We start from the raw sequence: 23,441 nt of genomic DNA, 5'->3' as shown, positions 1-23,441 counted from the left end.
TGTGCTGGAATCTGAGCTAACCTGCTAAATTTAAGCCTTCCAGGCAGGAGGGAAGATTGCAGTTTGGCCAAAGGATGCAAGGACGGTGTATTAAGGAACCTAAAATTATTATCTCTAGAGCAAAAGGCAAGAGAAAGCAATACAGCCAGACACGCCAATGTTGTATCTCCACAAGTACAGTCTGTTTCTCTGCACAGATGTTCTCTCACCTGCTGAGACTATCCAAAGTGTTCTGTTTGGGTTTCAGCTCTGATAGATTTGAGAATAGTTTAGTACATTTGGTTGATATCCAGAAGACTGAAGCCATGAATACAGTACGTAATAATGGCTCTGAAGACAACTGTGCCAAAGCAGAACAGAGTGAAAGACGCCAGGTATATGAGGTCTGTCTGGGGATTAATCTATTGGAATTGATTTGTTATTTCAGAGGTGTCATAGCAGACTGTAGTAAAATGTTCAGTGAGCACCGTGACTAAGAGACTGCATGAACTTAAAGTTCACTGAATTTACAGTTGAGTATTGGTGCAAATGTTAATTCACTGCAGAATTTTATATTCAAAAACAGATCAAGCTTAGGTTCAAGTTTATAGTTGTTAAAGGCATAAATACACAGGATATAAATGTCATAAAATAAGCTTTTCACAGCACAGTGTGCATTACAGCATGGCGAACACAAGTTTTTCTACTTTGCTGGTGTTGAGGGCAGCAATGAAGGTCATCCATCCCTGGCAGCATTCACAGCTTCCTTCATCCTGTCAGTAGCTTCCTCTCAGTTTACTGTCAGTCATGTAAGTCCCGGGTGGAGACTCAGGAATACCATTGCACCACAGATATAGAGGGATACCTCACTGCTATTTCCATAACACTCTCGTTTTACCAGTCAGGGTTGTTAGCCCTGAGCTGAAGCCCTGAACCTGGAGGACCAGAGGGCCACTCTGGTCTGGCCTGTGCACTTTGACCTGTTTGGCACGGGTGACCCAAGCAAGAGCCAAACCATAAAACCCTGACTCCAGTCAGCATAGCTCTTCGGGTCATTGAGGCACACAGACCTCTGAAGCACCACGATGTTGTGGTCCTCTTGGAGGACAAACATAAGTTAACAAAGTTAAAATAATGTAAACTATACATAACTTAAACATGTACAGAAAGCAATATAAACATAATTAGACTAGTGCAGGATTGAGAGAAAATATAAATTTTAAGATTTTTTTTTCCATAGAATCAGAGTCACAGAGCACCACAACATAGAAATTGGCCCTTCAGCCCATCTAGTCCATGCCAAATCATTAATCTGCCTAGTCCCATCGACCTGCACCTGAATCAAAGCCCTCCCTACCCCTCCCATCCATGTACCTATCCAGATTTCTCTTAAATATTGAAATCAAATTCACATCCACCACTTGTGATAGCAGTCATTTCCCGCTCTCTCCAGCATCTAAGTGAAGAAGTTCCCCCTCATGTTCCCGTTAAACATTTCACCTTTCACCCTTAAACTATGGCATCTAGTTCTAGTCTCACCAAGGTTCAGTAGAAAAAGCTTACATTTACCCTACCTATACCCCTCATAATTTTGTATGAAGCCCTAACCTATTCAACCTTTCCCTATAGGACAGGTCTCAAGTCCTGACAACCACCCTTGTAAATTTTCTCTGCACTGTTTCAATTTTATTTACATCTTTCCTGTAGCTAGGTGACCAAAACTGGACCGAATAGTCCAAATTAGACCTCACCAACATTATATCCCAACTCCTGTATTCTATACATTGATTTATGAAGGTCAATGTGCCTAAAGCTCTCTTTACGACCCTATCTATCCTGACACCACTTTCATAAGACCATAAGGTATAGGAGCAGAGTTAGGCCATTTGGCCCAGTGAGTATGCACCACCATTTCATTGTGGCTGATTCATTTTCCTCCCAGCCCCAATCTTCCACCTTCTCCATGTATCCCTTCATGGCCCGACTGATCAAGAATCTATCAACCTCTGCCTTAAATATGCATACAGACTTGGCCTCCACAGCTGCTTGTGGCAAAAAATTCCACAGATTCACCACTCCTTGGCTACAGAAGTTCCTCCTGATCTCTGTTCTAAAAGGACGCCCCTCTATTTTGGGGTCATGTCCTCTGGTCCAAGACTCTCCCACCTAAGGAAACATCCTCTCCATATCCACTCTATCAAGGAATTATGGATCTGTATTCCCAGACCCTTCAGATCTACCACACTCTGCATAAGACCCACCCTGTTTGGTCCTCTTAAAGTGCAGCACCTCACACTTGTCTGCATTAAATTCCCTCCACCATTTGTCAGCCCACTCTTCCATCTGGTCCAGATCCAAATGCAAGCTTTGGTAGCCTTCCTTGATGTCCCATACTTGGTCATCCATAAATTTGCTGATTCTGTTTACCATATTATCATCCAGATTGTTGATACAGATCACAAACAACAACAGACCCAGCACCAATCCCTGCGGCACAACACTAGTCACAGGCCTCCAGTCAGAGAGGCAACCATCTACTGCCACTCTCTGGCTTCCCCATGAAGCCCATGTCCAATTCAATTTACTACCTCATCTTGAATGCTAAACAACTGAATTTTCTTGATCAACCTCCTATGTGGGACCTTGTCAAGGCCTTGCTGAAGTCCACGTAGACAGTAACCACTGCCTTGTCTTCATCAACTTCCTCAAAAATTTCTGTAAGATTGGTTAGACATGATCTACCACGCACAGAGCCATATTGACTATCTCTATTCAGTCCTTCCATGCAAATGCTTATATATCTGGTCCCTAAGAGGATCTTCCAATAACTTACCCAGTACTGATGCCAGGCTCACTGGCCTGTAATTTTCTGGCTTAATCATAGATCCTTTCTTAAATAATGGAACAACACAAGTTATTCTCCAATCCTCCAGCACCTCAACTCGTGGCTAAAGATGTTTTAAATAACTCTGCTAGGGGCCCTGCAACTTCTGCATTAGCCTCCCACAGGGTCCGAGAGAACACCCTGTCAGGCCCTAGGAATTTACCCACCCTAATTTGCCTCAAGATAGGAAACACTTCTCCTCTGTAACCTGTATACAATCCATGTCCTCACTATTGCTTTGCCTAATTTCTGTAGACTCTGTGTCTGAACCCAAGTAAATACAAAAAAATCCATTTAAGATCTCCCCCATCTTGTTCGGCCCCATGCATATATGACCATTCAGATTTTCCAAAGGACTATTTCTGTCCCCTGCTCTCCTCTTGCTCTTAATACTATCTGTATTCTCTTTCCGCTTGTCTACCAGAGCAACTTCATGCCTTCTTTTAGCCTCCCAATTTCCCTCTTAAGCTTTCTCTTGCATTTCTTATACTCCTCAAGTACTTCATTTGTTCCTTTCTGCCTATACCTGGTATACATTTCCATCTTCTTCTTAACAGGGGCTTCAATATCCGTCAAAAACCAAGGCTCCCTAAACCTGTAAACCATGCCTTCTGTTTTCTCACCTCAGGAATGCTATGGACTTGATCCGAGATGTTCCTGACCCTACCATCTGAGAGGCAACATACCATGTGGAATCTCATTCTCATCCACAGAACTTCCTGTCTGTTCCCCTAAGCCATGAGTCCTCTACCACAACTGACTGCCTCTTCTCCCACCTTCCCTTCTGAAACACAGTGCCGGAGACCTGCCCACTGTGGCTTTCCTCTGGTAATTCATCCTTCCAACCATATCCAAAGCAATAGACTGGTTATTCAAGGGAACAGCTCAATGGTATCCTGTGTTTGCTGCCCATCTCCACTCCCCCTTTGGAAGGTCACCCGTGTCCTGCACCTAGGTATATCTACTTCCCTGTCAGTCATCCCTTCCTGCTCCTGAATAATCCAAAGGTCATCCAGTTCCAGCTTGAAGCACTTCTTGCAAGTGTACTTGCCAGGGATACTGGACATCCCCGTCTTCCCACATTATGCAAAAGGAGCATTCCACTATCCTGCCTGGCATTCCCTCTGTCTAACTGTGTTATAAGAAGCTTACCAGAAACTGATACAGTACATTAACCTCCGCCTTTTCTTGCCAAAGCTGCTTGAGCCAAAGCCTCGTTTCCCCACTCTGGCTGACTCATGTTATGGCTGCACCTCATTTATTTTTATTGCTACTTGCAGAATGCCCAATAAATAGCAAGATCCTGACAGGATACGTTCACTTCAAGTAGCTGCTCGCACAATCTCAAATTCTGCAGTTTGGTTCAAGTACTTAATGGTAGTAGGAAAAAAAATTGAGGCATTGTTCTTCTGCTCCTATAGCTCCTGCCTGATAACAGTATTGAGACAAGAGCATGGCACAAAGTATAGGAGTAGAATTAGACCATTTGGTCTATCGAGCCTGCTTCACCATTCAATCATGACTTATCTTTTTTTTTTGAACCACCTCCTCACTCCCCAGCCTTCTCCCCATAATCTTTGATGCCAATCACGAACCAATCTCTGCTTTAACTATACCCAATGACCTGGCCTCCACAGCTTCCTGTGGTAATAAATTCCACAAATTCACCATCTGGCTAAAGAAATTTCTCTGCATCTCTGTTTTAAATGGACGACCCTCTTGTCCTAGACTTCCCCACCATGGAAAACATCCTTTTCACATCTACTCCGTCTAGGCCTTTCAATATTCAGAAGGTTTCAATGAGATTCCCCCTCATCCTTCTAAACTCCAGCAAGTAAAGACTCAGAGCCATCAAATGTTCCTCTTATGATAAATCTTTCATTCCCAGACTCATCCTTGTGAACCTCCTCCAAGCCCTCTCCAATGCTAGCACATCTTTTCTAAAATGAGCACAAAACTGTTCACAATACTCAAGGTGAGGCTTCACCAGTACCTTACAAAGCCTCAGCATCACATCCCTGCTCTTATACTCTAGACCTCTTGAAATGAATGCTAACATTGCATTTGCCTTCCTCACCACTGACTTTACCTGCAAATTAACGTTTAGGGTGTTCTGCACAAGGACTCCCAAGTCCCTTTGCATCTCAGATTTTTGAATTTTCACCCTGTTTAGAAAATAGCCCACACACTTATTTCTACTACCAAAGTGCATGACTATGCATTTTCCAACATTGTATTTCATTTGCCACTTTCTTGCCCATTCTCCTAATCTGTCTGAGTCCTTCTGCAGCCTATTTCCTCAACACTACCTGGCCCTCAACCAATCTTCATATCATTTGCAAAGTTGGCAACAAAGCCATCTATTCCATCACCTAAATCATTGATATGCAGCATAAAAAGCAGTCCCAACACCGACCCCTGTGGAACACCACTAGTCACTGGCAGCCAAACAGAAAAGGATCTTTTATTCCCACTCGCTGCCTCCTACCAATCAGCCAATGCTCTATGTTAGTAACTTTCCTGTAATACCATGGGCTCTTAACTTAGTAAGCAGCCTCATGCATGGCACCTTGTCAAAAGCCTTTTGAAAGTCCAAATATACAACATCCACTTCATCCCCTTTATCTATCCTACTTGTAATCTCCTCAAAGAATTCCAACAGGTTTGTCAGGACGGTTTTCCTTGAAGGAAACCATGCTGACTTTGTCCTATGTTGTTCTGTGTCACCAATTACTCCATAATCTCATCCTTAACAATTGACTCCAACATCTTCCCAATGACTGAGGTCAGGCTAACTGGTCTAGAATTTCCTTTCAGCTGCCTTCCTCCTTTCTTAAAGAATGGAGTGACATTTGCAACTTTCCAGTTCTCTGGTACCATACCAAGGTCCAGTGATCTTTGAAAGATCGTTATTAATGTCTCCACAGTCTCTACTGCTACCTCTTTCAGAACCCTAGGGTGAAGTTCACCTGGTCCCAATGACTTGTATCCCTTTGGTCTTTCAGCTTTTTGAGCACTTTCTTCCTTGTAATAATAACTGCATCCACTTCTCCTCCCTCGCACCTTTCAACATCTGGCACACCGCTGGGGTCTTCCACAGTGAAGAATGATGAAAAACTCATTTAGTTCATCAGCCACCTCCTCATCCCACATTATTATTGCTCCAGTTTCATTTTCTAGTGGTCCTATATCCACTCTTCTCTTATTTTTTTTTTATATAAACATAGCTGAAAAAACTTTCACTATCCACTTTGATGTTGTTTGCTAGCTTGCTTTCATATTTCACCTTTTCCTTCCTAATGACTTTTTTTTTGGGTGTCCTCTGTTGGTTTTTGAAAGCTTCCCAGTCCTCCATCTTCCCACTAATTTTTGCTTTGTTGTATGCCCTCTTTTGCTTTTACATTAGCTTTGACTTCCTTTGTCAGCTACAGTTGTACTATTTTGCCATTTGGGTATTTCTTCATTTTTGAAATACATCTATCCTGTACCTTCCTCATTTTTCTCAGAAACTCAAGCCATTGCTGCCGTGCTGTCATTCCCGCCAGCAGCCCTTTCTAATTTACTTTGGCCAACTCCTCTCTCATACCACTGAAATATTGCAACGTCAGACTTTATTTTCTCCCTACCAAATTTCAAGTTGAACTCAATCATATTATGATCACTGTCTCCGAAGGGTTCTTTTACTTTAAGCTCCTTAGTCACCTCTGGCTCATTACATAACACCCTATCCAGTATAATTGATCCCCTAGTAGGTTCAACACCCAACTGCTCTAAAAAGCTATCTCATAGGCATTCAACAAACTTACTCTCTGGAGATCCATTTCCAACCTGATTTTCCCAATTGACCTGCATGTTAAAATCTCCCATGATTATCATAACATTGCCCTATTTCCCATTGTAATCTGTGGTCCATATCCTAGCTACTGTTGAGAGGCCTGTATATAACAGCCATCAGGGTCCTTATACCATTGCAGTTTCTTAACTCAACCCACAAGGATTCAATTTCTTCCTATCTTATGCCACATCTTTCTACTGATTTGATGCCATTCTTTACCAGCAGAGCCATGCCATCCCCTCTGCCTACCTTCCTATCCCTTTAATACAATGTGTAACCTCAGACATACAGCTCCCACCATCCTTCAGCCACGGTTCAGTGATGGCCACAACATCATACCTGACATTCTGTAATAGTGCATCAAAAATCATCCACCTTATTTCTTATACTCCGTGCATTGAGATATAATATTTTGAGGACTGTATTTGCTACGCTTTTTGATTCTGCATCCCTAGTACACTGAAACTCACCCTGCTGGCTGCAATTTTGCCCTATCATCTACCTGCCCTTCCTGATAGTCTGACTGCATGCTATCTTTCCTTTTTATTTTTACCATCCATCCTATCTTAAGTCCCTTCTCTCTGGTTCCCACCCCCCTGCCAAATTGGTTTAAACCCTCCCCAACAGCTCTGACAAACCTGCCCACAAGCATATTAGCCCCCCTTGGGTTCAGGTGCAACCTGTCACTTTTAGGGACAGGGATTCAGGGTAATTAGCAGACAAGCCAGATCCTAAGCCCCTGGTCCATGTTCAAAGGCCATAGTCAGGTATCAGGCCAGAAGACCCCCTTTTCCCCAGCATTACAGAATCAAGAACTGGAGGGTATAGGTTTAATATGATAGGGAAAGATTCATTCGGAACTTAAGAGGCAATAGAGGTGGTATGAATGTGTACTGGGTTACCAGAGGCAGGGACAAGAACAACCATTTAAAGACAGTTTGGCAGGTACATAGATACTTAAATACTTATAGGCCAAATGCTGGCAGATGGGTCTGCCTTAGATGGGGCATCTTGGTTGGCATAGGCCAGTTGAGCTAGGGTTCCTTTTTCCATACTGTATAACTCCGTGACTTCAGTCTACATATATGAATCTATGTAAACCTTTGAAAGCCACATGGTATGAGTTTTTACATCTTATTTTCCAAATACTGTATGTTATTGCCTTCAAAAAAAGAATGTTCTAGTGGTAGTTCTAACTCCATTGTTTGCTTCTGGAAGTTCAACACTAAATAAAGTACAGATACCATGGACGTAACAGGTTATTTTAATATTTTACATAAATATAAACAGCAGCAACTGTATCTTCTGAAAATGTTACATTCCTTCCATAATGATTCAAATAATTAGATACATTTGCCTGTGACAGGTTGTGCAATATTGTCCCAGCAGCGATAACGTGCAGTGAAGTAAATTGTTTAGAATATTTTCCTTCATCTTCGACTCTGGTGTCTCAAAAGATATAAACTGCTTATTCTATAGCAGGCACATTTCATTTATTATGATTGCAATGGTATTAAGGGAACATTACTACAAAGGGCTTGAAATTTGAAGGCAAATATTTTAATAGTTTTCAGCAACTTGTCACAAAATAGTCTATAAAAAATTATTTTTTAAAGTTTAGCCTTATTTCTCATATGTACACTGAAACATACAGTGAAATGAGTCACTCGTGTCAGATCAAATGAGCGAGGATTGCGCTGGGCAGCCCGTAGGTGTCACCACGCTTCCCCCACCAACGTAGCATGCCCACAATACAGAAACTCTAATCCATATTGGAACATGGGAAGAAACTGGAGTACCCAGAGGAAACCCAGGAGAACGTGCAAACTCCTTCCAGACAGTGGTGTGAATTGTACTCCATTGTTATAGCTGGGGCTGTAAAGCATTGCGCTAAAACACTTCTGATAGGATGGCTGTGTGTTTCGATGCAGCGGCCTCAATAGGGCCAACCAAAGATGTTATTCTCTTTTTTTATCATCTCAAGATACCGCTGAACATTAAAAACTTCAAGTACTGCAGCTCTACCCCTATCAGCAGCGCGTTGCTCGTTGGTCGAGGAGCTAGACGGAGTGTGGACCGTGTTGCAGACTCTGAAGACAGCTGGCAGAGTCAGTGTGCAGCCCAACAGCTGGTGATCGTCTTTGTCATTGTTCTTGTGATCACAAAACCCCGTTGGACGTTGGTAGTGCACAGTGCAGCGAGGCCAGGTCACTGGTTCCGTGGTGTGGCTGACGCTGCGTGGCGTCAGTTGTAGTGAGAACTAGACCTCACGTTGCCCGTTTGTAGCTACCCGGGAGAGCGGTGTCGGAGTCGGTGCCATGGGAGGTGAGGTGTGGCACCCATGCTGGCATCAGTGCTGCTCTCCAGAGGTCGCTTGGTGGAAGATGAGCTGAACTGCGTTTGACTGCAGACAGCTGCAGCTGGCACATTCACAGACTCAGGACTTGGGCTCTAGTAGACGTTTCTGGTGTGACTGTGTGTTTACTTCTATCTTATATGTGTTATATATGCCTTGTGCTGTGTATGGCTGTTGGTACTGTGTTCGCACCTTGCCCCGGAGGAACACTTTCATTTGACTGTATTCATGTGTGGTTGAATGAAAACCAAACTTGAACTTCACCTTTACACAGCTGTGCTGCCCCTACACTACCATTATGCCCCATAAGCTACGTTAAATATAAAGTGGCAAGGAGTATAAAACTTCTTCCAAGAACCACAATCTACAGCACTTTGGATGTTTCCACTTCTGCTCTTCCTTTCCTGGACAAGTTGCTCTACTGGAGGTGAATTACTATCAGGAGCTGGGATTTACTTGTTGTTTTCCTCACTCATGTGGTAAGAGAAAAGTAAGAATTACTGAGATTGGCTCAAAGCCAATGGGCATCCAAACTGAGTGGCTTGGAGAAGGAGACAGCGGATGCTGGAACGTGGAGCATTCCTGATGCAGGATCCCTTCTGTCTCCACAGATGTTGCTTGACCCAGGGGTTTTCCAGTATCATGTCTGTGGAGCCCATGTGGTTTAGGCATCATTGTGTTTCAAGGAAATGCATTGGGTTATAAAGTTCAAAGTAAATTTGTTATCAAAGTAAATATATATCACCCTATACAATACTGAGATTTGTTTTTGTGTGGATATACTTAGTAAATCCAAGAACCACAACAGAATCCAAGAACGATCACACTCTACAGGGCAGACAAACAGCCAATGTACAAGACAACAAACTGAGCAACACAAGGGGAAAATAATAATAATAAATAAGCAACAAATATCAAGAACACAAGATGAAGAGTCCTTGAAAATGAGTCCATAGATTGCGGGAACAGTTCACTAATGGGGCAAGTGAAGTAGAGTGAAGTTATCACCATGGTACAAGAGCCTGATGGTTGACACGGTAATAACTGTTGCTGAACCCAATTGTGAGAGTCCTGAAGCTCCTGTACCTTCTTCCTGATGGCAGCAGCGAGGAGAGAGCATGGCCTGGAGGGTGGGGGGTCCTTGATGATGGATGCTACTGACACAGAGTGAGAGGTTGTTGTTGAGGCACCACTCAGCCAGATTTTCAATCTCCCTCCTATATGCTGATCCATCACCACTGTTGATTTGGCCAGCGACCATGGTGTCATCAGGAAACTTAAATATGGCATTGGAGCCACGTTTAGCTACACAGTCATAAATGTAAAGTGAGTAGAGCAGGGGCTAAGCACACAGCCCTTGGTGCACCTCTGCTGATGGAGATTGTGGAGGAGATGTCATTGCCAATCCAAACTGACTGGGGCCTGCAAGTGAGGAAATTGAGGATCCAATTGCACAAGGAGGTCTTGAAGCTCATTGATTAGCTTTGCAGGGATGATGGTATTGAATGCCGAGCTGTGGGCAATAAAGAGCATCCTGGTGTATACATCTTTGTTGTCCAGATGTTCCAGAGTTGAGTGAAGAGCAAACTAAGTGACATTTGCTGTGGACCTGTGTGTCATACCAATGTCAAGGTTAGAGAGGTAAAATACTGTAGACAACAGTTACTTTGCCTGATGAAGAGTGAAAGGCAACTGAGTGACACAACAAGAATACTATAGACAGTTAGTAATGGTTGTACTTGTAGGTGGGCTTATTATTAACTTAGTGCATGCCATCCATACTGACCATTTCAGAACAACAGCATATCAAGTTATTGCAAGGGAAAATCAGTTGCAGATTGCAGTGAGTAGTGTTACAATTACAGAGCGTCTGCGACTCCCTGATCCACATGTCCCTCCCCACGGATCTCCCACCCGGCACTTAACCCTGTAAGCGCAAGTGCTACACCTGTCCCCACACCTCCTCTCTTGCCGCCATTCGGGGCCCCAAACAGTCCTTTCAGGTGAGGCAACACTTCACTTGTGAGTCTGTTGGGGTCATCTATTGCTTCTGGTGCTCCCGGTGTGGCCTCTTCCACATCAGTGAAACCCGACGCAGATTGGGGGACCGCTTTGTCGAGCACCTCCACTCCGTCCGCTACAACAGACAGGATCTCCCAGTAGCCACCCACTTCAACTCTGCTTCCCACTCCCATTCAGATATGTCCATACATGGCCTCCTCTACTGCCATGATGAGGCTAAACTCAGGTTGGAGGAGCAACACCTCATATACCGTCGAGGTAGTCTCCAGCCCCTTGGTATGAACGTAGAATTCTCCAACTTCCGGTAATTCCCTCCCCCTCCCTTCCTCTATCCCTATGTAACTCTGCCCCCTGCCCCAGCTGCCCATCACCTTTCTCATGATTCCGCCTCCTTCTACTACCCATTGTGTTTTCCCCTATTCTCCTGCCTATCACCTCCCTGCCTCCCTTCCCCCACCCCTTTACCTTGCCCCTTACTGGTTTTTCACCTGGAACCTACCAGCCTTCTCCTTCCCACCCTCCCTCCACCTTCTTTATAGGGCCTCTGCCCCTTCCCTCTACAGTCCTGATGAAGGGTTCCGGCCCGAAACTTCGACTCATCGTTTCCATGGATGCTGCCCGACCTGCTGAGTTCCTCCAGCGTGCTGTGAGTGTTGCTTTGACCCCAGCATCTGCAGAGTATTTTGTCTTATAACAGTGAGTAGATGCAGTCCTTGAGCCTGTAGGTATGTGCGTTCAGTCCTTTTGTTTCATCTGCCCGATGGAAGAAAGAAGTCAAAGTCAAGTTTATTGTCATGTGTGCAAGTATGTGCAAACAAATGTGGACATAAATGCACAGACAATGGAGAACTTACTTTTAGTAACATCACATCCACACAGCATCGTATAAGGGGCATTTACAAGAAACCTATAAATTAAATATAAATTATTTTCAGTTTTTGCAAGAAAGAACAATTAGAAGGAAAAAAAAGTCTATTTCTGTGCAAAGCGTTCCCAAACTGTAGTGAGTACAGTTGTGTGGGTTAGTTCAAGAACCGAATGGTTAAAAGGAAGTAACTGTTCCTGAACCTGATGGTGTGGACCTCAGCCTTTTTGTACCTCCTGCTTGATGTAATAGCAAGAAGATGCCATGGTCTGGATGGTAGGGATCTTTGGTGATACATGTTGGTAAGAAATATAGGGAAGGATGTGCTTGTGGGCAGCCTTAGCAGAATCCTCAGACTGTGTACAACGCATTTCACTGTATGTCTCGACGATACATGGGATGATGTCCTGGAGCCACGTTTCTGCGAGAACAAGCACGCAGCAGTTGTCCATCATGCGCCAGTGCAGCTGCAGACAAACCCAATCCAGCTCGTCTTCCACCGAGGGAACACTAGAGGGCAGCACTGATGGGAGGGGCCAGCTGCCAACTCCGGAGTCTACCTCCCCTGGCCAGCTGCAACAGATGAGCCCACAGCACGAGGACCTGGAATGTACAACAACCAAGGCCACGCATATCCCCCGCCATCGGTCTCACCAATGAACCAGACTTGCAGCATTCTACATCACCAATTCACCCTCCTAATTTTCTTCGTTTCTTATACTCAACTACCTCATTTGTTCCTTCCTACCTATACCAGCTATCCACCTTCTCTTTTTAACCAGTGCCTCACTCGATAGTCTCTCCATATGTCATATCTCTCAATTTGTCAATGTACATTGAAATATATAGTGAAATGCATCATTTGCATCAAATCAGCTCAGTGGGGATTGTGCCAGGCAGACTGCAGGTTCCATCACGCTTTCAGCACCAGCATAACATGCCCACAACATATGAACCATAGTCCACATGTCTTTTTGGAATATGGGAGGAAACCAGAGCACCCGGATGAAGTTTACATGGTCACAGTGAGAGCCTACAACCTCCTCACAGACAGTGACAGGAACTGAATTCCAATCTTACAGCTGGCACTCTAATAGTCTTACACTAACCGCTACGCTATGATGCTGCCCCAGAAACATGGAATGCTTCACAAATTTGCATGCCCTCCTTGTACAGGGGCCATATTAATCTTCTCTGTATCATTCTAATTTCAGTATACCGTATGTGCTGCCGAAGCAAGTTCTTAATAGTTGATGTGGACCCTGTGGATTAAAGCTCTTGCTTTCTTGCTGTGTCTTTGTGACTGTTAACTCGAGAGAGGGTACTTGCTGATCACATTGCATTTAAAATTGTGAGAAGAGCAACTCTAAAGTTCAAAATAAGTGAAGAAGTCCTCACTGAGGTAATCACTTTCAATTAATCAATCCTTCTGTTGCTTCATCAGTGATGATGCGTTCAACAGCTTGATTAAGACTGTTAGATTTGCTTCCTGATATTCTCCTATCCCGCTCACTCAATTATCTCCATGGCAATGAACAGTGCCAATCTATGAGGCTTTAACAATCCCCTGCTATGCTCGTCCATCTGTTGCTTTTCGAGAGTACCTCAGAAAGGGGGAAGGCTTGTGAAGTTGATTAGACAAGTAGCACGATAATCAGTCACTTCCATGTGTGACCACTAACCTTTTGATCATTGCTAATGCAAAGGGATGGTGGACAACGTGGGGAAGCTTTGCTGCGACAGAAAAGTGTATGGGGAGACCACACCTTAAGTACACAAAATAATGCTGTTCTTTGTATTAAAGGAGGAGTATAGTTGCATTCAATCTTCCCATTAAAGGATATTGTATTCTCTTTGTGGATTGCACTACAATGAAGAGCTTATGCAGGAACATGAATGGGAGATCATGACAAATGTAAGCAGATTATCATCAGGAGTGCAAGTTCTACGAGTCTGTGGTGGCCAGTGCTATCATGTTTGCTGTTGTGAGCTGGGGCAGCAGGCTGAGGGTAGCAGACACCAACAGAATCAACAAACTCATTCGTAAGGCCAGTGATGTTGTGGGGATGGAACTGGACTCTCTGACGGTGGTGTCTGAAAAGAGGATGCTGTCTAAGTTGCATGCCATCTTGGACAATGTCTCCCATCCACTACATAATGTACTGGGTGGGCACAGGAGTACATTCAGCCAGAGACTCATTCCACCGAGATGCAACACTAAGCGTCATAGGAAGTCATTCCTGCCTGTGGCCATCAAACTTTACAACCCCTCCCTTGGAGGGCCAGACACCCCGAGCCAATAGGCTGGTCCTGGACTTATTTCCATCAGGCATAATTTACATATTATTATTATTATTTATGGTTTTATATTTCTATATTTATACTCTGTTCTTGGTTGGTGCAACTGTAATGAAACCCAATTTCCCTCGGGATCAATAAAGTATGTCTGTCTATAAGATCCTGGGTGTGTTGGCGCAGTTTAGAGTCCAGAGGAGATCAAAACATTGAAGCAGCCAGATGAGCACTTGAATCATCAAGTCATAGTAGGGTACAGATTGTATGATAACTGAGATTGGTACAGATCAGCACTTACGGCCAAGCACCGGCAAGGTGGGCTGTGGGCCCTTTTTCTGTGCCACATCATTCTATGACATTATGACAAAAACTGTGTGCGTTTGTAAGTTACACAGCTATCTTAGATTGCTGCTGATGTGTAGACGAGTTGTAGAATCTGAGGTGGAAATGTGGTGGAAAAAAGAATCAGTTAGGTTGGGATTGTTGCAAATTGGGTAATTAATGGGCTGAGTGGCCTATTTCCATACTGTATCTATCCATGACTCAGAAAAATCTAAAATGTGGATGAGCATGAAAATATTTTTGGACAAGGCTTTCCTTGTGAGTGGACTGCAGCAAGTTGCCATGACATCTTCCGCACCACTTCCCAATACAGTAATGCTAATGCTGCTACATTGTAAAGCAAGGCCAGAAGACAGAGTACCACCACGTCCAAGATCCCCTCCAACCTACATCTTCATGTTGTTCTAGCATTACTTTATAATTAAGGCTAAAAGGTATCAAAATCATATGGTTAGTCATAGAGAGCTGGAGTCAAACAGCGCAGAAACAGACTCTTCATCCCATCTGGTATATGCAGAGCATGATTCCAAACAAAGCTAGTCTCATTTGCCCACAGTTAGCCCATATCCCTCTCTAAACCTATCCAACCCATGTACCTGTCCAAGCACCTTTTAAATGTTGTTAATCTGCCTCGACCACTTCCTCCGGCAGCTCCATAGACTGACCACCCTTTGGGTGAAAATGTTGCCCTTCAGGTTCCAGTTAAATGTTTCCTACTCACCTATGCCCTTTAGTTCTTCCTTCCATATCCCTGGAAAAAAATACTGTGCATTGACTTTATCTAACCTCTCAGGATTTTATACATGTCTGTGAGATCACACCCCCATTCAGCTCACAGTCTGAGAGTACCTTCACCCCAAGTGATTTGCACCATTCAAGTTGATGTCTCATTACCAACACCTCAAGGACAACTAGCAAGGAGCAAGAAACAATGTACCATCAAGATATTTTCTTTACATCAGAATACAATAACAAAGATTCCATCCCATGAGCTGTAACTGACACGTAATTCAGAACCAAAATCTCCCAATGGTGCATTATTCAGTCTGTCTGTATCTTGTTTTACGGCGGTTGGCATCCAGCTTAATGGTGCATTACCGCCACCCTCTGCTCCAGAATGTGCACTAGACATACATTCTAAATCCCTTCACTCAATCGCGCACGCATACATACACATATACACACATATACATACATACACATATACACACATATACATACACACATACACACACACATATACACACATACACACACAAACCTACACTTCACCCTCCCATCTTTGACCATCCTAGTATCCTATTCCTGTTTATTCGTCATATTCTATAAAAAACCCCTGTACCCCTTAAAAACGCTAAAAATACCCGGACTTGTGCTCTCTCACCCATGCCCAGCAACCCTTTTAGTGTGAATTCCTGCATCCCCAACTCCCTTAATTTATTTCTCATCATCTCTCTCTGTATCCCATACTTCCTGCAACACAAAACGACATGTTCTACTGACTCCTCTTCCTGACATTCCTCACACAATCCTGTCTGGTGTTTCCCTATCATTTTCAATGCTTTGTTTAATGCACAATGCCCCAGCCTTAACCTAGTCCACACAATTTCCTCTCTTCTGTTTCCATTACCTACCCTAGTAACTGCAACACTCTTCTGTATTTGATATAAATGCCTCCCTTTTCCCTCCCTGTCCCATCTTTCTTGCCACATTCGGTTGACTTTTTCCCCAGATTACACACTTAACCTCTGCTTTACTGATACTAATGTGCATTTCCACATTTTCTTTCTTTAACGCCCTCTTTACCAACTCATCCACCCTCTCATTCCCCTTCACCCCTACATGTGCTGGAACCCATAGAAATTTTACCTGACCTCCCTGATTTGCAATTCTTGTAACTAACTGAAGGACTTCATAAAGTACATCTTGCCGACTGTCTGTGTGAAAAGACCTTAAACTTGCTAGAACTGAGGATGAATCTGAACATATCAATGCTTTGGCTTGTCTGGCTTTCTGCACCCATTGCAATGCAACCAACACTGCCAGCATCTCCACTGTAAACACCCCTAACTTATTAGATGTTCTTCTGCTGATTCCAATTTCTTTTGCTGGTATTACCACCCCAAACCCTGTCACTCCTGTTTCAGGTTCCTTCGCACCATCCGTATAAATGTGAGTATAATCACTATACTTTTCCATCACATGACAGTTAAATGCATTTACAAAATCTGTTTTATATCTTTCTTTCCTTTTTACCTCTAACAAATGCCAGTCTATGTCAGGCCATACAAGCTTCCATGGAGCTACAACCGGATAAACTACTGAAAGACTTATCCTCAGATCAAATACTCCACATTCTTTCACAATATCATTCCCTACCCAACTAAAGGTATCCCTCTGAAACCTCCCATTTTCCCAGCACTCCCGCAACACTCCTTTAGTAGGGTGAGAATCATTGTGCCCCTGCAAGTTAGCCCAGTAGTTTGCCATCAGTTGCATCCTTCTTAGTTCCAAAGGCATTATTCCCATTTCTACCTGCAGGGCTGACACTGGTGACGTTTTAAAAGCCCCACTGCACACTCTCAAGGCCTGAGCCTGAATCACATCCAGTTTCCTTATAAGAGACCTAGCTGCTGATCCATATACTATATTTCCATAATCCAATACAGATCTCACTAAAGCCACATACATTCTCTTCAAAGCTAAACAACTTGCTCCCCATTCCCTACCAAACATCTCATCACATTTTTTTACATTTCTCCTCAACTTTCCTGATATGGTCTGCCCATGTTAATCGTGAATCAAATACAACTCCCAGAAATTTAAATGATGCAACCCTTTCTAATTCAACCCCATAACTTCTTCCCTACCTCAACCCTTTTCCTGGTAAAAAATACAGTTTGAGTTTTATCTACTGAAAATCTACATCCCCAATCATAACCCCACTCCACCACTTCATCAATTGCTTCTTGTAGTTTCCTGATTATATGGTCCATGTTCCTGCCTCTTTTCCACAAGGCCCCAATCATCCACAAACAGTGACCTACCTATATCCACTGGTACCTTTGTGAAGACATCATTGATCATAATGATGAAAAATAACGGGCTAATCACACTACCTTGAGGTGTGCCATTTTCCACTATGTACTGTTTTGATAATTCTGATCCAATCCGAACTTGAATTCTTCTACCAAACAAAAAATCTTTAATCCAATTAAAAACTCTCCCACCAACCCCCATCTTGTGCAGTTTAATTAATAATCCTTCCTTCCACATCATATCATAGGCTTTTTCAATGTCAAAGAACACTGCCACTACTGACTCTCTATTTGCCTGGGCCTTCCTTATTTCAGTCTCTAACATAATCACTGAGTCCATGGAATTCCTTCCCTTTCTAAAACCACTGATAACTTGCCAGCATTCCTCTTTTCTCAAGCTCATATGATAACAGAAAGGTTATCATCCTTTCCATTATCTTACATATACTTGATGTTAATGCAATTGGTCTGTAGCTAGTGGGTTTTGACAGATCCTTGCCAGGCTTCCTTATTGGAATTACTACTGCTTCTTTCCATGCACTTGGTAATCTTCCCTCCTCCCATACTCGGTTATAAAAATGCAGCAACTTCAAGAGCGCTCCTTCTCCTAGATTTTTTAGCAACACAGAGCATATCAGATCTTTCCCTGGGGAGGTTGGTCTCGATCTCTTTATTGCTCTCACCATTTCTGCTAATGTAAATGGATCATCAATTATATCATCTGTTCCTTCCCTCCTGCTTAACACACCTGGGTGTTGGCTCATTATTCTTTCCCTTCTTCTGACAAATTTTCTGAACTGTGTATCAGTACAAATGACTTGGCCATGACCTCAGTCTTATCCCTACTGGAGACTGCAGTTTCCTCCTCAGATCTCATTACTGGATATTCCCATTCCCTTCTATCTCCTCCCATCCTCTTAATCATTCCCCATCTCTCTCCCGCAGGTGTTGTTCTTCCTACCTTGTCGCAAAAACTCCTCCAACTTGCCCTTTTAGCTTGACGTATAGTTCTTCTCACCACTGCCTGTGCTTTCTTATATTGAACTAAATGCTGCATATTATGGGTTCTTTTAACTAGCCTGAATGCTCTATTTCTGTTTTTTTTTTTTACAGCCTGACAACATTCCTCTGTCCACCATGGTACCAGTTTTCTATTCATCCTATTTTTACTCCTAGGTATAGATCCTTCTGCTGCCATGATAATTGCTGAAGTCACCTGACTGTTTAATTCATCTACATTTCCAGAAATATCAATCTTTGTCAACCCTTCTTCACTCAACTTCTGGAACTTACCCCAATCAGCTTTTTCAAACACCCACTTTGGGGTTCCGCCACCTGGTCTTACTTCAACTCTTTCACCCACTGAACACAAAAGTGGGTAGTGATCACTGCCTACTGTTGAAGCAGTCCAAACTCCCCAGTTACTAACGCCAGCCAAGGTATTAGACACTAACGTAATATCTAACACTGACTCAGTTCCTGTTGTTATATCTATCCTTGTGCCGCTACCATCATTCATACACACTAAATCCCTTTCTTCCATCAAATCTTCAATTACCTTTCATTTGGATCTGTAATCTGATCCCCCCATATTGTGCTATGAGCATTGAAATCTGCACACCACACTACTTTATGTCTGTTTTGTCCTTGTATCTTTAATAGGCTGTCCAAATCCAACCTTTTACATGGATTGTAGTAGTTAATTATAACCACTCCCTCCCCTCTCTCCCACACTTCCACCACTATGTATTCCTGATCATCTCCTTTTTCCAGCACCCTATATGGTATACCTTGCTTGATTAACATAGCGCAACCCCCTCCTCATCCTAGATTTCTATCTTTCCTTATCATTGTATACCCATATACCACAAAGTCTAAAGTTGGTTTCAACCAAGTTTCCTGAATACACACTACATCCGGTTTTACAACCATTTCTTTAATAAAGTGCTTGAATTCCTGGCTATTGGCCAGTAAGCTTCTTGCATTCCATTGTAAAAGAATCACCTTAATTAGTATTAACCAACACATGACACTTCCTGGCTTGACTGATTACTGAGGTTCTCCCTCACTTCCTCCCATGTCAGTCCTACTAACCCTAAATGGTTCACTGCTGCTTTTACCACCAGCTGAATTTTGTCACTTTTTGACTTTACCTCAGCCGTACTATTAATCACTCCTGCAATGAATGTTACTAGAGCCTTTTTGTCTACATAAATCCTGTCATTTGTTCTTTGTTGCATCTCTCATATCCCTATTGCTCCCTGTTCATTAGGAGCATTATTCTGTTCTCTTGACATTCTTACAGCTTCTGCATAAGTGATCTTTCTTTTCACTCTTATTTCTTGAATTTTAGTCTCCCATCTCACAACCTCACACCCACTATATGCAACATTATGAGCTCCTCCACAATTGCAGCATTTTGGTTGAACTCCTGTTCCACACTTTCCATATTCATGATCACCCCCACATCTAGCACATCTCCTCTGCCTTTTACAGTTTTTAGCCACGTGTCCAAACCTTTGACAATTATAGCACCTCAATGGCTTTGGCACATACACCCTTACTGGGTAACTCATGAAAACCAGGAACACCTTCCTTGGCACTCTTTCTTCTTCAAATTCAATCAATACAGATTCACTTTCCTTTTTCACTCCCTCCTTTGTTGTTTTCAGTCTTTGAATATTCATTACTTTCCCTCCTTTGATATTCCTCTTTATCTCCTCCATATTTATACTCATTGGTATCCCCATGATCACTCCTTTACAACCACTGTTTTGTGCTCCCACCCTCCCAGTATATTCCACCTTGCATTTTCCTATCTCTTTTAGCTTGAGTGCTTTCTCAAGTTGTTCCTCATTCGCACATCTTACCAATAAGTTGCCATCATTAAGGACTTTTGCAAATACTATTTCCCCTATCTTATTTGTCAGAGTTGTTGTTAGCACAAACGGGTTAATTTTCTTTATATGTCCCCGAGCCTTCTCATTAAACCTAATTATGACAACACCTCCTCTCTGAGCTTGTTCACCTTCCTCACTTTGAGCTTTCTCCACTATCATTACTTATTCTTTTATTCCCTTTGTCTTTATTCATCCAACCCCTCACTATCTCCTCATTCCCTCTATTTCTCCCTTCACAATAATCCACCTCTCCCCAGCTGCCTACCTGTGGTCCCAAGTCTCTATCCCTCTCCTTCTCCACTTTCTTTCCCTCAACCCCACCTCTTATCTTGTCCGCCATTACCAGACCCACACGACCCCCTCCCAGCAATTTCCGTTCCTTCCCCACTCTCTTTCCCTCAACAGGTTCCGAACCACATTCACGCATCAAGCAAAACACAGCCAGCTTCCAGTCCAGCCAACTCAGCCACTCCCTTCTCAGATGCCTGCATTATTCAGTTGCCTGACCACATCAATTTATAGTGGCAATTGGAAAATTAATTGAGTAGTCAAAGATCAATCCTGTTATTTTATTTAATGGTTATTAAGTAATACCATGGAAACAATTCCAAACCACATTCTCATTTATGGCTCAATACAAAGCTTCTGCTGTGGAAACATTAAGCATGGCTGTAAAATATATTGGGTCATTTCTCAAAAGGGAGATCTTTGGACCTGCTTATTTGTTTAGATTTATTTGCTTCAGTCAATCATTCCTACACTGTCCCACTTTAAAGAATACCACTGAATTTCCAGGAGACTTCTAGCCTCCCTAGTCACATCTGCACCAGGTCCCATTTTAAATAAAAACATCCCTCATATTTTCAGGAAGAATACCGTCAATCTATTTCAGCATAATCAAGTGGCTTCGGGAACACTCCTGAGGAAGAGATTAAAATCAATCTGAAAGCAAAGGTTAATGTTTGCCTCAGACCACTGTGTTAACTCCATCTGGTTTGGCTGTGCCTTGTTTCAATTTTTTGCCTAGAGACAAAGGAAATCTGTAGGGTGTAGAGTGCTTGTTTAATTTTCCAGGGGAAGTAAAGTTCTATTGATTAATGATCAGCTAGGGTGGTATAACAAGTCAATAAGGCAATTAATGGGATTTAGATAAGCAAAAAGAAAATTTACAACCATTTGTTGTTGTTAATGTGAACCAACCAAATGTGAACTCATTTTTTAAATGCTCAGATGTTATAAGTTGCAACTGATACACATTTTTTTATATACTTTCAAACTGGATTCTGGAATGTGATGTTATAGAGTCAAACAGCATGGATACAGCTCTTCCTTGATGCTGGTCATCACTGACCAGGGTTCCCAGCTAAAATTGTCCCATTAGCCTGCATTTGGCCCACATCCCTCTAAACCATGTTTCCTAACTTGGGGTCCAGGAACCCCTTGCTTAATGGTATTAGTCCAAACTATAAAAAAGGTTGGGAACACCTGCTCTAAATCTTACATTTCCATGTACTCGTTCAACTCGCTTTCAGCTGTAAATTAGAAACCATTCATCTCAATAAAGAAGTAATCCTGTTTTGTTTTTGATAAATGTATAAGCTCATTTCTGAGAGATTGGAGGTCACCTATTTTTTCAGTGCACTAATGCCCAAGTATTCACAAACTCAGCAGCTACTGCTTTATTGTCTGCTGAGCACCGGGAAGTGACTCAGAGTTTGTCAAAAAAAAAATCACTTCATGGCAGAAACAGAAGCACTACATAAAAGATTTACTTAGTGATGAGGAAGAGTGATCATCTCCTTCCACCCTCACATGGTAGTCTGCCCTGATCAAGTAGCGCGTGCAGAGAGCCCGATGCCACAGCAAAGTGCAGGAGCAGAGACATGTAATGCAAATGGGAGTTTTGTTAACAGGCTGCAATACATGATAGAGAAACCAATATTAAAACGTTGAGAAAGGAGGCTGGCAGGTCATGTGTGTTTCACATCAATATCACACCGTGGATCAGATCCAAAACATCGACTGTCCATTTCAAGTCAGATCACCTGTTCCAACTCCTTCCTTCTGGCAGGCACTTTAGACAACTGCATGCCAGGACAAATAGGTACAAGAACAGTTTCTTTCGTATGCCATCAGTCTTTTGAACACTTGAATTTTAGTCTATTATAAACCAAGTCCACCTGTACATACACAGGTATACCTCATTGTATATAGTTCATGATTATTTGCACTATTGTTTTGTTTGCTTTTTGATTCTGTACAGCCTGCTCAGGGAAACCGGCATCAAATTCCCTGTATGTGTCCACATACTTGGCAATAATAAAGGATTCTGATCAAGTCATGCCAAGTTGAGTTTATTGTCATGTGCAAGTAAGGTGACATACTGGTGCAAAGCACAAGTATAACATAAATAATACATACATTATATGAAGCAGTGAAAAGACTATTCAAAACAAGATATTAGTCAAAAGTAAACATGATCATAAACAAAACCATGGTAGCTCATTAGGTGGTCTATAGTGTTTCATTGCTGAGCTAGGATTAGAGTTATGCAGGCTGTCTCAAGAGCTTGCTAGGTGAATGGAAGTAGCTATTCTTGAGCCTGTTCGTATTAGACTGCAGGCTTCTGTATCTCCTGACTGATGATAATGGCAACAAGAGGGTAAACTCTGAAGGTGGTTCCTTAATGATAGATGCTGTCTTTGACCATTAGACATAGGAATAGAATTAGGCCATTCAACCCATTGAGTCTCCTGTCTTCTCCTCATAACCTTTGACACCTTTACTAATCAAGAAGCTAGCAACCACCAGTTTAAGTATACACAATAACTTACCTTTATATTTCTTTTTCTCTCTTCTTATTACTTTATTACTTCCCTTCCCAAACCTCTACCTCCCCACCAATTTTTGCTATGTTGTATGTTT

The 23,441-nt window shown here is 42.6% G+C and overlaps 1 long non-coding RNA gene and 1 other non-coding gene across 2 annotated transcripts in view; one reads left to right on the top strand and one right to left on the bottom strand.

Annotated features, from left to right (window-relative positions):
- Positions 1-23,441, top strand: part of LOC134343651 (uncharacterized) — a 113,090-nt gene that overhangs the window by 11,561 nt on the left and 78,088 nt on the right. The window lies entirely within an intron of this gene.
- On the bottom strand, positions 13,073-13,179 carry LOC134344628 (U6 spliceosomal RNA). The gene has a single exon (XR_010017476.1). It is a non-coding gene; the product is annotated as a U6 spliceosomal RNA (small nuclear RNA).

This window comes from Mobula hypostoma, chromosome 3 (assembly GCF_963921235.1).
Source record: "Mobula hypostoma chromosome 3, sMobHyp1.1, whole genome shotgun sequence".
Classification (NCBI taxonomy): domain Eukaryota; kingdom Metazoa; phylum Chordata; class Chondrichthyes; order Myliobatiformes; family Myliobatidae; genus Mobula; species Mobula hypostoma.
The sequence above is the reverse complement of the archived record's forward strand: the minus strand, read 5'-3'. Positions and strand labels throughout refer to the sequence as shown.